The sequence below is a fragment of the Lonchura striata genome, chromosome 1 (assembly GCF_046129695.1).
Source record: "Lonchura striata isolate bLonStr1 chromosome 1, bLonStr1.mat, whole genome shotgun sequence".
In the NCBI taxonomy this organism is placed as follows: Eukaryota; Metazoa; Chordata; class Aves; order Passeriformes; family Estrildidae; genus Lonchura; species Lonchura striata.
In genome coordinates this window covers 142,583,071-142,591,552 of record NC_134603.1, presented here as the reverse complement: position 1 = coordinate 142,591,552, position 8,482 = coordinate 142,583,071, and positions in this window count along the sequence as shown.

Here is an 8,482-nt window from a genome sequence, read left to right as displayed (position 1 = left end):
ATCCCTGCGGTGTGGGGAGAGGCAAAAGCAGGCAAGAGAGAGCAAGGCAATGAATAATAGATTACTAAAATCTATCCAGCGAGAAAGTGCATACACAGGAGAGGGATAGAGTGCATAATTCATCTGTGCTTGGGTGGGGGGGTTAAACAAAGAAGAGAGCTGGGTTTTGTTTCCCTTTGTTTCTCTTTCGAGTTTTCCAGCAGTGTAAATGTGTTTTTATTCACCTGTCTTGGCCTTAGGGCTCAAAGATGACCCAGCTAGCATCCTGCCATCTGTCAGGTGATGGGGCTGGTCACACATGAGATGCCAAGGTGTGACTGATGACCTAAAAATTACTGTAGCCTATAATACTGCAGGCCCAAAGTGGTGAGCGTTGAGGATACACCTTTAAAAAGACCGGGACAAAATGCCGATACCATCTTGTCAATGGCTATTTCACAGCTCCTGAAAATACCCTGAAGGAATTTCTATCCTGTGATTCATGGTTAATCATCCTGCTCACTTTGCAAGCCATAAAATGTAGTGAGGTTGACTTTTGTCACAGCAAATGAAAACCTGTTTAACTTTCTTCTGTTCCTGTAGAATGAACAAGGGAGCAGAGGTTGGCTAACTTGGAGTCTGTAAAGGATGTTTCCTTGGGAATTGAGTATGTTTGTGTCTAAAAGTGACGATTCTACGTGATAACTTACACCCTGCAGTTGTAAAGATTAAACACCACTAATTCTTTTTTCATTACAGAAAGTCACATAAATATAGGCCCATAGTCTCAACTCAAGCGTTCTGCTTGTGCCAATATCCTGTCTCTGAAAGTCAAAAAAATTAAGCTCTTCTGGAGGAATAGCAAGTGAGACAACATGCCCTGGTTTCCTAATCACCGGGGGGGAGGGATAAAAAGCTGGTCTCTGCTGTAAAACCTGAGCATTTGTGACTGCCGCTGTTCCAGGGCTACCTGTGTGAAGTGCCTTTTGTTTTCTCATCTTGCTACACTCTTGGCCTTGGTGAAATATTTTATTTCAGGGTTTCCTGGTACTGATCTCTTCCAAAGATTAATGGTTTTAACATCTTAAAAAAAAAAAAGAAAAAAAGAAAAGGCACAATAAAATGGGAAGAATGGATAATGCCCACTCAGAAATCATGCAGAAAACTAGAGCTGCTCACATAAGATAAAGCAATACTTCAGTTTCTGTGTCTCCCCTGTCCTATTCTGAGAAGCAAATGCAAAAGTAATTGTTTTGTGGGGGTACCTGATTGCAGGAGCAATAGCTGAAGACCTATGACTTAGAAATTAGTATCTGCTTATTATTTCCTCATTGCTGTATCAGCAGATGTGTTTTAACTTCTGCTGTCATGGCAGCTTCTCAGCCTCCACAACAATAACTTGTCTCATGCTTATTGCTGAATTATGGTGTGTCCAGCACCTAACAAAACACTCAATTTGTGGCATGCACAGACCACCAGCTCTGCGCTTCTGTTGCTATTCTGTTAAGATGGAGCTGATGCAGTGAGTGCCAGAGATCATTTAGTGTCACACAGACTGACACAGAAAACTGCACTTTGAAACACTTGCTCAGAAGTAACTGTCCTGCCCTTCATTTTCTGACCAAGAGATGATTGTCGATACTGTGGTTCTTTTGAAGATAACTTGTGGTTATCAATGCACAAAACAATTTCCAGTAAACAGGACTAGAAATGGGTAATATATTTCCCAATGAATAGTAAATTAACAAGAAATTTACAGTAATTCAAAAAATTCAGATTTGATCTGAATTCATTTGAACGATGCTGCCTAGGGAGAGCAAAGGAAAAGCGATGTCATTGTATTCCTATCACAGAGCTGGGGGAGGGGGATGCCTCTTTTGAACACTCAGGCTTGGCATGAAAAATGCAGGTTCAGTATCTGCTTGAGGAGATTTAATCCCCCTCTACCACCTATTTCTCAGTCCTTCATCACTAGCAGCCACGCCATTTAGTATTCTGGGATGCCTGCAATCCTGTTGCTGCTGTTCCACTTAGCATTAATAATTAAATCTTCCCTGCAGAGGAACTGGGCTTGAGATATCTTCCATCCTCGAGAAGTGCTCCAGGCTGAGAAGCATTCACACCCTTTGTTTAAATGACTGCTCATATATTTTCCATGCGCCAAAACTGTGGCAGTCAGAGGGACCAAAGGTGGCCCATTTAGTGTGACTCTTGTGGTTAGCAGGCTAATCTGGAAGAGATTATAGACATTATTTTAAAGCCAGTTTCTGCTTCATTTGAACTAAACTACAAGGTCATTGTTTGGTATAAAAACTCTAACATTTAAATTTGTTTTGACCCCGGTCAGGACCTGTTTTTAATTTTGTTCCCTCCCCCGCCCTCCTTGCTTTTATTTTTTGTGTCGGCAGGAAGCCGAGAACTCTCCCTCCCTTTTCATTAATTGCAAACATAATGCTAACAAAACTCTGAGCCAGTGAACACCTCTCACTTGGCTTTGGAGTTCATTCATCCCTAAGGTAGAGCTATTATTTCATAATTGGAAGCACCTTCAAGGGACTCTTTTATCAGTAGTTTAATAGACACAGCTCTGCCACCGCTTCCTTGTGGATCTGCCTTGGTGTTAACAGCTTTTATCTTGGCTCAGCTGTTTGCAACTGCTCTGGGGCTCCCCCCTTCCAGGACATAGTTTCATCCTGACCGAAACCAGCATCCCACACAGCTTCACTCTGTCATTGCTGCAGACAGGTGCTCACCATATTTCTTCCCATGCTGCAGGAAGAGATCATGACCTCAGTTAGGTAAAACAGTGGATGGAGAGAACATATTATGTACTGGTAAAGTCATGACCTGGTATGCACAAGGCCTCTAGACTTTCTAATTAGGAACTGGTCTAATTAGAACTGTCTAAAATGCCCATGTAGTGCACACATTTTTATTTCATGGAATTCAAAAGAGATATAAGCCTCTAAAAAGGTTTAGCATTTATTAAATTGAAACATGACTTTTCAAAGGAAGTCTGTGATTACATGAATCAAGAATTTTAATGAGAGTTTGGGAATTGCTTTAATGACTTTGATAAGGGTAAGGCATTTTCACAAACATTTTAGGGAGTGCCAGCTCAGTGAATGGCTGAGGCTGGGGAAAAAGACATTAGACCACAGCTATGGCAAAGAGTTGCAGTGCAGTGTCACAGCCAACACAACTTCTGATTTCTCCTTTTCTTTATTGCAGAGCAATTGTAATAGTCAAACCATGTACATGAAACATTCCAGGAGATCCTTCACATCAGCTTGGGATGTAAAACTGCGATGGTTGAGCCAAAATACAAAAAATTTCCATTCTTTATAATGAAGCTTCTATTTTACTATTTAAAAACCACATGAAAATAACAAAGACACAGCCAATTCCCTTTTATCACTTTGTCCCATGGTTTCCTCTCTAGTGAAAAGCTGGAATGACTCATTTCTGGCTAGAAGTAGGTGAGACAGCAGCAGCATTGACTGTGTCACCTATGGCGTTATTCCTAGGCCAGCCCTCGAGCAATGAAATTCTTTATAAGGGTTTCTGTTCACTTTTTGGTGGAAAGAGGAAGGAAAACCAGCAGAGAAACTTTCAAGAAAGCAAACAAAATACAAAATGTGGACTTGGATTCCTTAAGATATCTCTGTTTGAAGGAGTGATGGATTAGAAAGGGTTTTGGCCCTGAACTCCAGTGACTCCTTGGGAATGGCTATGATATACTGAAATTACTAAGAACTCTGAGCCAGCACATAGTTTCCTTCATACCAGCCCACTCAGGGACTTGAAATAACTTTTTTTTTTTTTTTTTTTTTCAGAAGCAAAACTCAGAAATGAAAGATAGAAACACAGCTTGCCATGGAAAAGACACAACCTTCTACCTGACTTTTTCTGCAATAGCTATTGGCACAGGAGGATTGTTTTTTTCTTTTATGAAGCAGGATAAAATTCAGAAGAGTTGGTGCAGGGGCTATGATGGAACAGAGGAACTGGAGAAGGAAGACTAAAAGATGGCATCTGTACTAGTCAATTAAACACAGTCACAGGTGCTGGAACTTGATCATACATACTGTGAAATTGTGAAAGCAGTCCTCCCCATGGCTTTGGTGAGAGGCTAGCTTGCCATCTCCCACACATGTTCTGCAATAGGACCATTCCCAGCCAAGCTTTAGGCTGTGATTTGCAAGAATGTTGACTCAGCTGAATATTGCAGTTAGCAGATTAAGTATTTTTCTGAGTCACTGGGATGCATAGAGTAAAACCTCTTCCACCAGGATTGCTCTCTAATTCAATTTTCTTCAAGAACAGCCCCATGGTGACCAGGCAATACCTTTAAGAAAGAAAATTCATGCTTATATACCAAAAGAATTTGGAGAACATCTGAAATAAAATATGTGTGTCCATTTTTCATATGATTTGAGGCAGCTGAAAATTAAAACTTATGTCACTCATTTTTCTCTCATGAATTTGTCTAATTCTTTATGACAGTGATTTCCAGTAAGTACATGAACAGACTCTAGAGTGCAATTGATCTGAACACATATGGGTGTCTACCCTAAGAAGAGATTAATTAATCCCCAGACTCCTTTGGTTGTGATAAATAGAAGTCCACTGAGTGTGAAGGGAGTTTTGTCATCCATCTTTGATGTAGGTATACAATAATATATACCCAAAAAAACTTGGGCAGTATGAACCTCTCCTCTGACTTTTAACTATGTTTGTTAAGCTGAGGGGAAACCAATCCAGATTGTTAGTTTCTGCTGTTCCTCAGAAAAACCACCCAGCATTGACCAGACAACCTCACATAACTTCACTTTGACTCCACTGGGAGCTTTGCTGGACCTTGAGAAGCCTCTGTGGTTGCATGGGACCAGCAATGGGCAGTATGAGTTGGAGCTTCCAGTTTCAGAGCACCCACCAGTGACTGGGTTGTTTACCAAGCCACACCAGAACCTTGCACTGAAGGAAATACTGAACTTCTGTGATTTGAGGAACCAGAAACTCCTCTGTGAATCCTCTCTAAGACTGAACTTGGTGCAGGATAATAAAATTAACTTCAACATGAGTAAAACATTTATCACACTAGGGTTTATTTAATTCTTTTTGTAAAGCTATGTATTATTTAGATTCTGCTTATCAGTTGTTGCTAAACAACCCTTCTTTTTCATTAGAAAATATACAAAATATATAAAACTTAAAGTCACTTATGCAGGGCTATCCTTAGTTCTCAAAGGTATAAATGGACATTTATGTTGTGCCTTTGAATATGAGCACTTTTTATTATAGGTTTATCGAAATAGATATTACTATTTAAAGGATAAATTGCCTGTTAGCTCAAACTGTGGTGAGATGAAGACATGACTAGCTGTGCAAAGACTACTAAGATTTAGCTTAGGAAAAGGTCTTAGGTCAAGGTAGCACAAAGAAGTGTCCGCCTTCATCTACTGTAGGCTTTAGCTATTCAGTCAGAAAATTATTCATTACTTTTCTCAATTTTTAATTCTGTGCTGTGACTCAGAGGTATATTTTAGTGCTCCACACAGAAGTGATACAGTTTGGAATTGATAAGAGAAAACAATAAACAGTTTAACTATACAGGTGAGTAGGGAACCAGCTCTTGGCAAGAGCAGAATCAAAAGATCAGTTCGACCAAAACAAATCTCACTTTGTTCTTTAGTAAGGCTAACAGTCAGATAGCTGCAAAAAAATGTCCTTCAGTTGCAAACTGAGACTGCAAATACAAACAATAGGTATGTTTGAATTTTTGTTAACAGCTTCCACTGGACACTCTGAGAGAGATGTGAATCCTGAAGATCACAATGGTGATGTGGCTAACAAACAGCAAAGTGAAAAACCATTTGTTGGCCACTGTCCATTCTGCCTAATACAATTTGCAAAAATAATCTTCTGGCAAAATGTAAAAAATTTACAAATTCCTTGCTGATTTTTCACAGTACAACAAATCATCTTCTCTGAACTGTGGATAAAAGTTCCTCCTTAAGGCAGAAAATTCCTTTGTAGTGTCATGGTGAAGGAAGTTCTTTACTGAACTCATGAGAAATCTGGGTTCCTTTTTCTGTAGTCTTTACTTTAGTTGTTCCCTCGTCAATTGATTTTCCTTATAATGCACAGTTATATAAATAAAAATGGCTCATCTATTAGTTGAGTCAGGAGATAGGGAGTAAATTGACAAGTTCATGCAAAAAGCCCACAGCATCTGCACTTTGTGAAAAAGTGTTTTTGTAGTACAGAGAAAGAACAGAAAGAAGGAATTGATTGTATGTCTACGTGTAGGTGGTAAGAGTATTTTTAGATAGAGGTGAGAGGCTGGAAGCTGTCAAAAAACTGAGAGTAGGAGCAAAGTACACAGGAGATGTCCCAGGTAATGTGTTTTATATCAGGCAAGCTTAGCCATTATATAAAATACATTTGTAAGTAGGATTAAAAGTAAAATAAAAATATATTCTAGTTATATAAAAAATATTTGCTGAAATAAGTGCATTTGTCTAAATTCAGAATGGTTTCTCTACAGCATATCACTGCTAAGATTATAAGACCAAAAAGAGAAAAGGTCACTAAAAAGGAGTGAAAACTTGAGGAAACAGCACAATGAGCAAGGTGGATATTTGCAGTATATGCCTGTTAGATGTGACAAAGCTTTTTGTATTTGCCTTCTTGGTCATTTCCGAAAGAAAGAATCAACACAGTTCATAATGAGATTATGTTTGGTAAGGAGGGGTGGCAAACAATGAATAAACAACCCAGATTTAATACCAATCACGTTTTCAGCAGCACATTTCTGCTGGTTACCTAACACCAGTTCTGGCACTATGAGTAACAGGATGGCAGCAGCCACTCTCAGATACGCATTTCTAATTAATTAAAACATGACACACATCTAGAATTACTGTGACTGAGGCATAAAATAATGGACAGCTGAACTTGCAGAGATTTGATATAGACTCAGAACTAAAAAAAAAAAAAAAAAAAGGCAATTTCACCTTCAAAATTAATAGGCTCAGCTTTTTATACATCTAACACTAGTACTTGAGAACTTTTGAATCTGAGAAGTGAAAGCAACATTTCTATGCCTAATTCAAACACCAGAAATTGATTTTTTCAAGACTGGATTTTCAGAATTGTGAAGCTTGTTTTCTATGGACTTGTGTTTCATCATAGATAGTAACTGTCCTCTTTTCCTCCACAATTGCAGCATTTATAATGTCACTTTCTTATGTGGATTCTTCTCCACCTCTATATGGCTGACTGCTTCCACAGACCTTGTGGGAGCTTAACTACCTTTAAGGGAACTCCCTTTTGGCAAACACAGTTAAATTTGGACAAAGGCTTTGAAGGCTTGGTGTAATAGAACAGCTAGACACTTCAAACATTGATGTTTCATAGGGAATCAGTTTACAAAGAGAGAGACTGATGTTGCTGTGTGCAAGGTATGATACAGAACAGTCAGAACATAATAGATACATGAATTGAGTCCTGTACTCTCTATCATAGCTCGCATGTACTACATAAAGCAATTATTGTTGGCAGTTCTTTCAGTCTGGGATTTGTGAGGTCAGTACATGTACTGGATGTTTCCAACTAATATATATATGTAGTCCCATCTGAGGTATGAGTATGGCAGCATTCCTACATCTCCAGGAAAAACAAGTCATGGTGAGTAAAGGTGATGAACTTTAGCTCTTTCTAAATGGCAGAGAAATCCTTCATAGGCAGAATACGCAACAGCTACTAAAATTGGAACTTGGGCTGGACAGTTTATTTGTAATGTGGAATCTTTCATGACTGCACTTGGGCAGGGACTCAAAATTACATATCTTCTGGCACCTTCAGCTCTATTATGCTTGTTGATCTTATGTGGGACCATTGGTTCAACCCTGACTCAGAGGGAAGAGTGCCTCAGACTGAATCACCAATGCTGTATCCTGCAGCACTCTAGTGAAGCCTTGGCAGTAAGGAAGGATAATTACTATGTGGTTACCACAACTGATTTTTGGGATGCTTTTATATACACCTCAGGCATGTCAGCAAGTAAAATGCAGTCAGCTTGTTCAGAAGTACCCAAGTGTTCCAAGTACATTATTTTTTACCACAAAACTGGGCATACAGATAGAATCCTACTAGACAGAAACATCCAAGAATTACTCTATATCTTTTTCATGTATGTGTAATTCACAAAAGAGTGAACATGGATAAGCAACTACTGTCCTTTTACATGTTTCTTTTGCCTTTTAAGGATAAATAATGGACATCTATATACAAGATGTTCTTTCTTTCCCTTACAAGAGAAATGCTGGTGTCTAGTCTGTTTTTTCCAGACCCTGTGAATAACTGCTGAATGAATGGGTGTGACAGTGTTATCAGTCTTACAACACCAACAGAATTTTAGTAATTATGTTTTGTGAACAGACAGCCCGAAGTCAAATGGTCCTTGGTGTCAAGGGGACATTCTCACAAGTACTCAGGC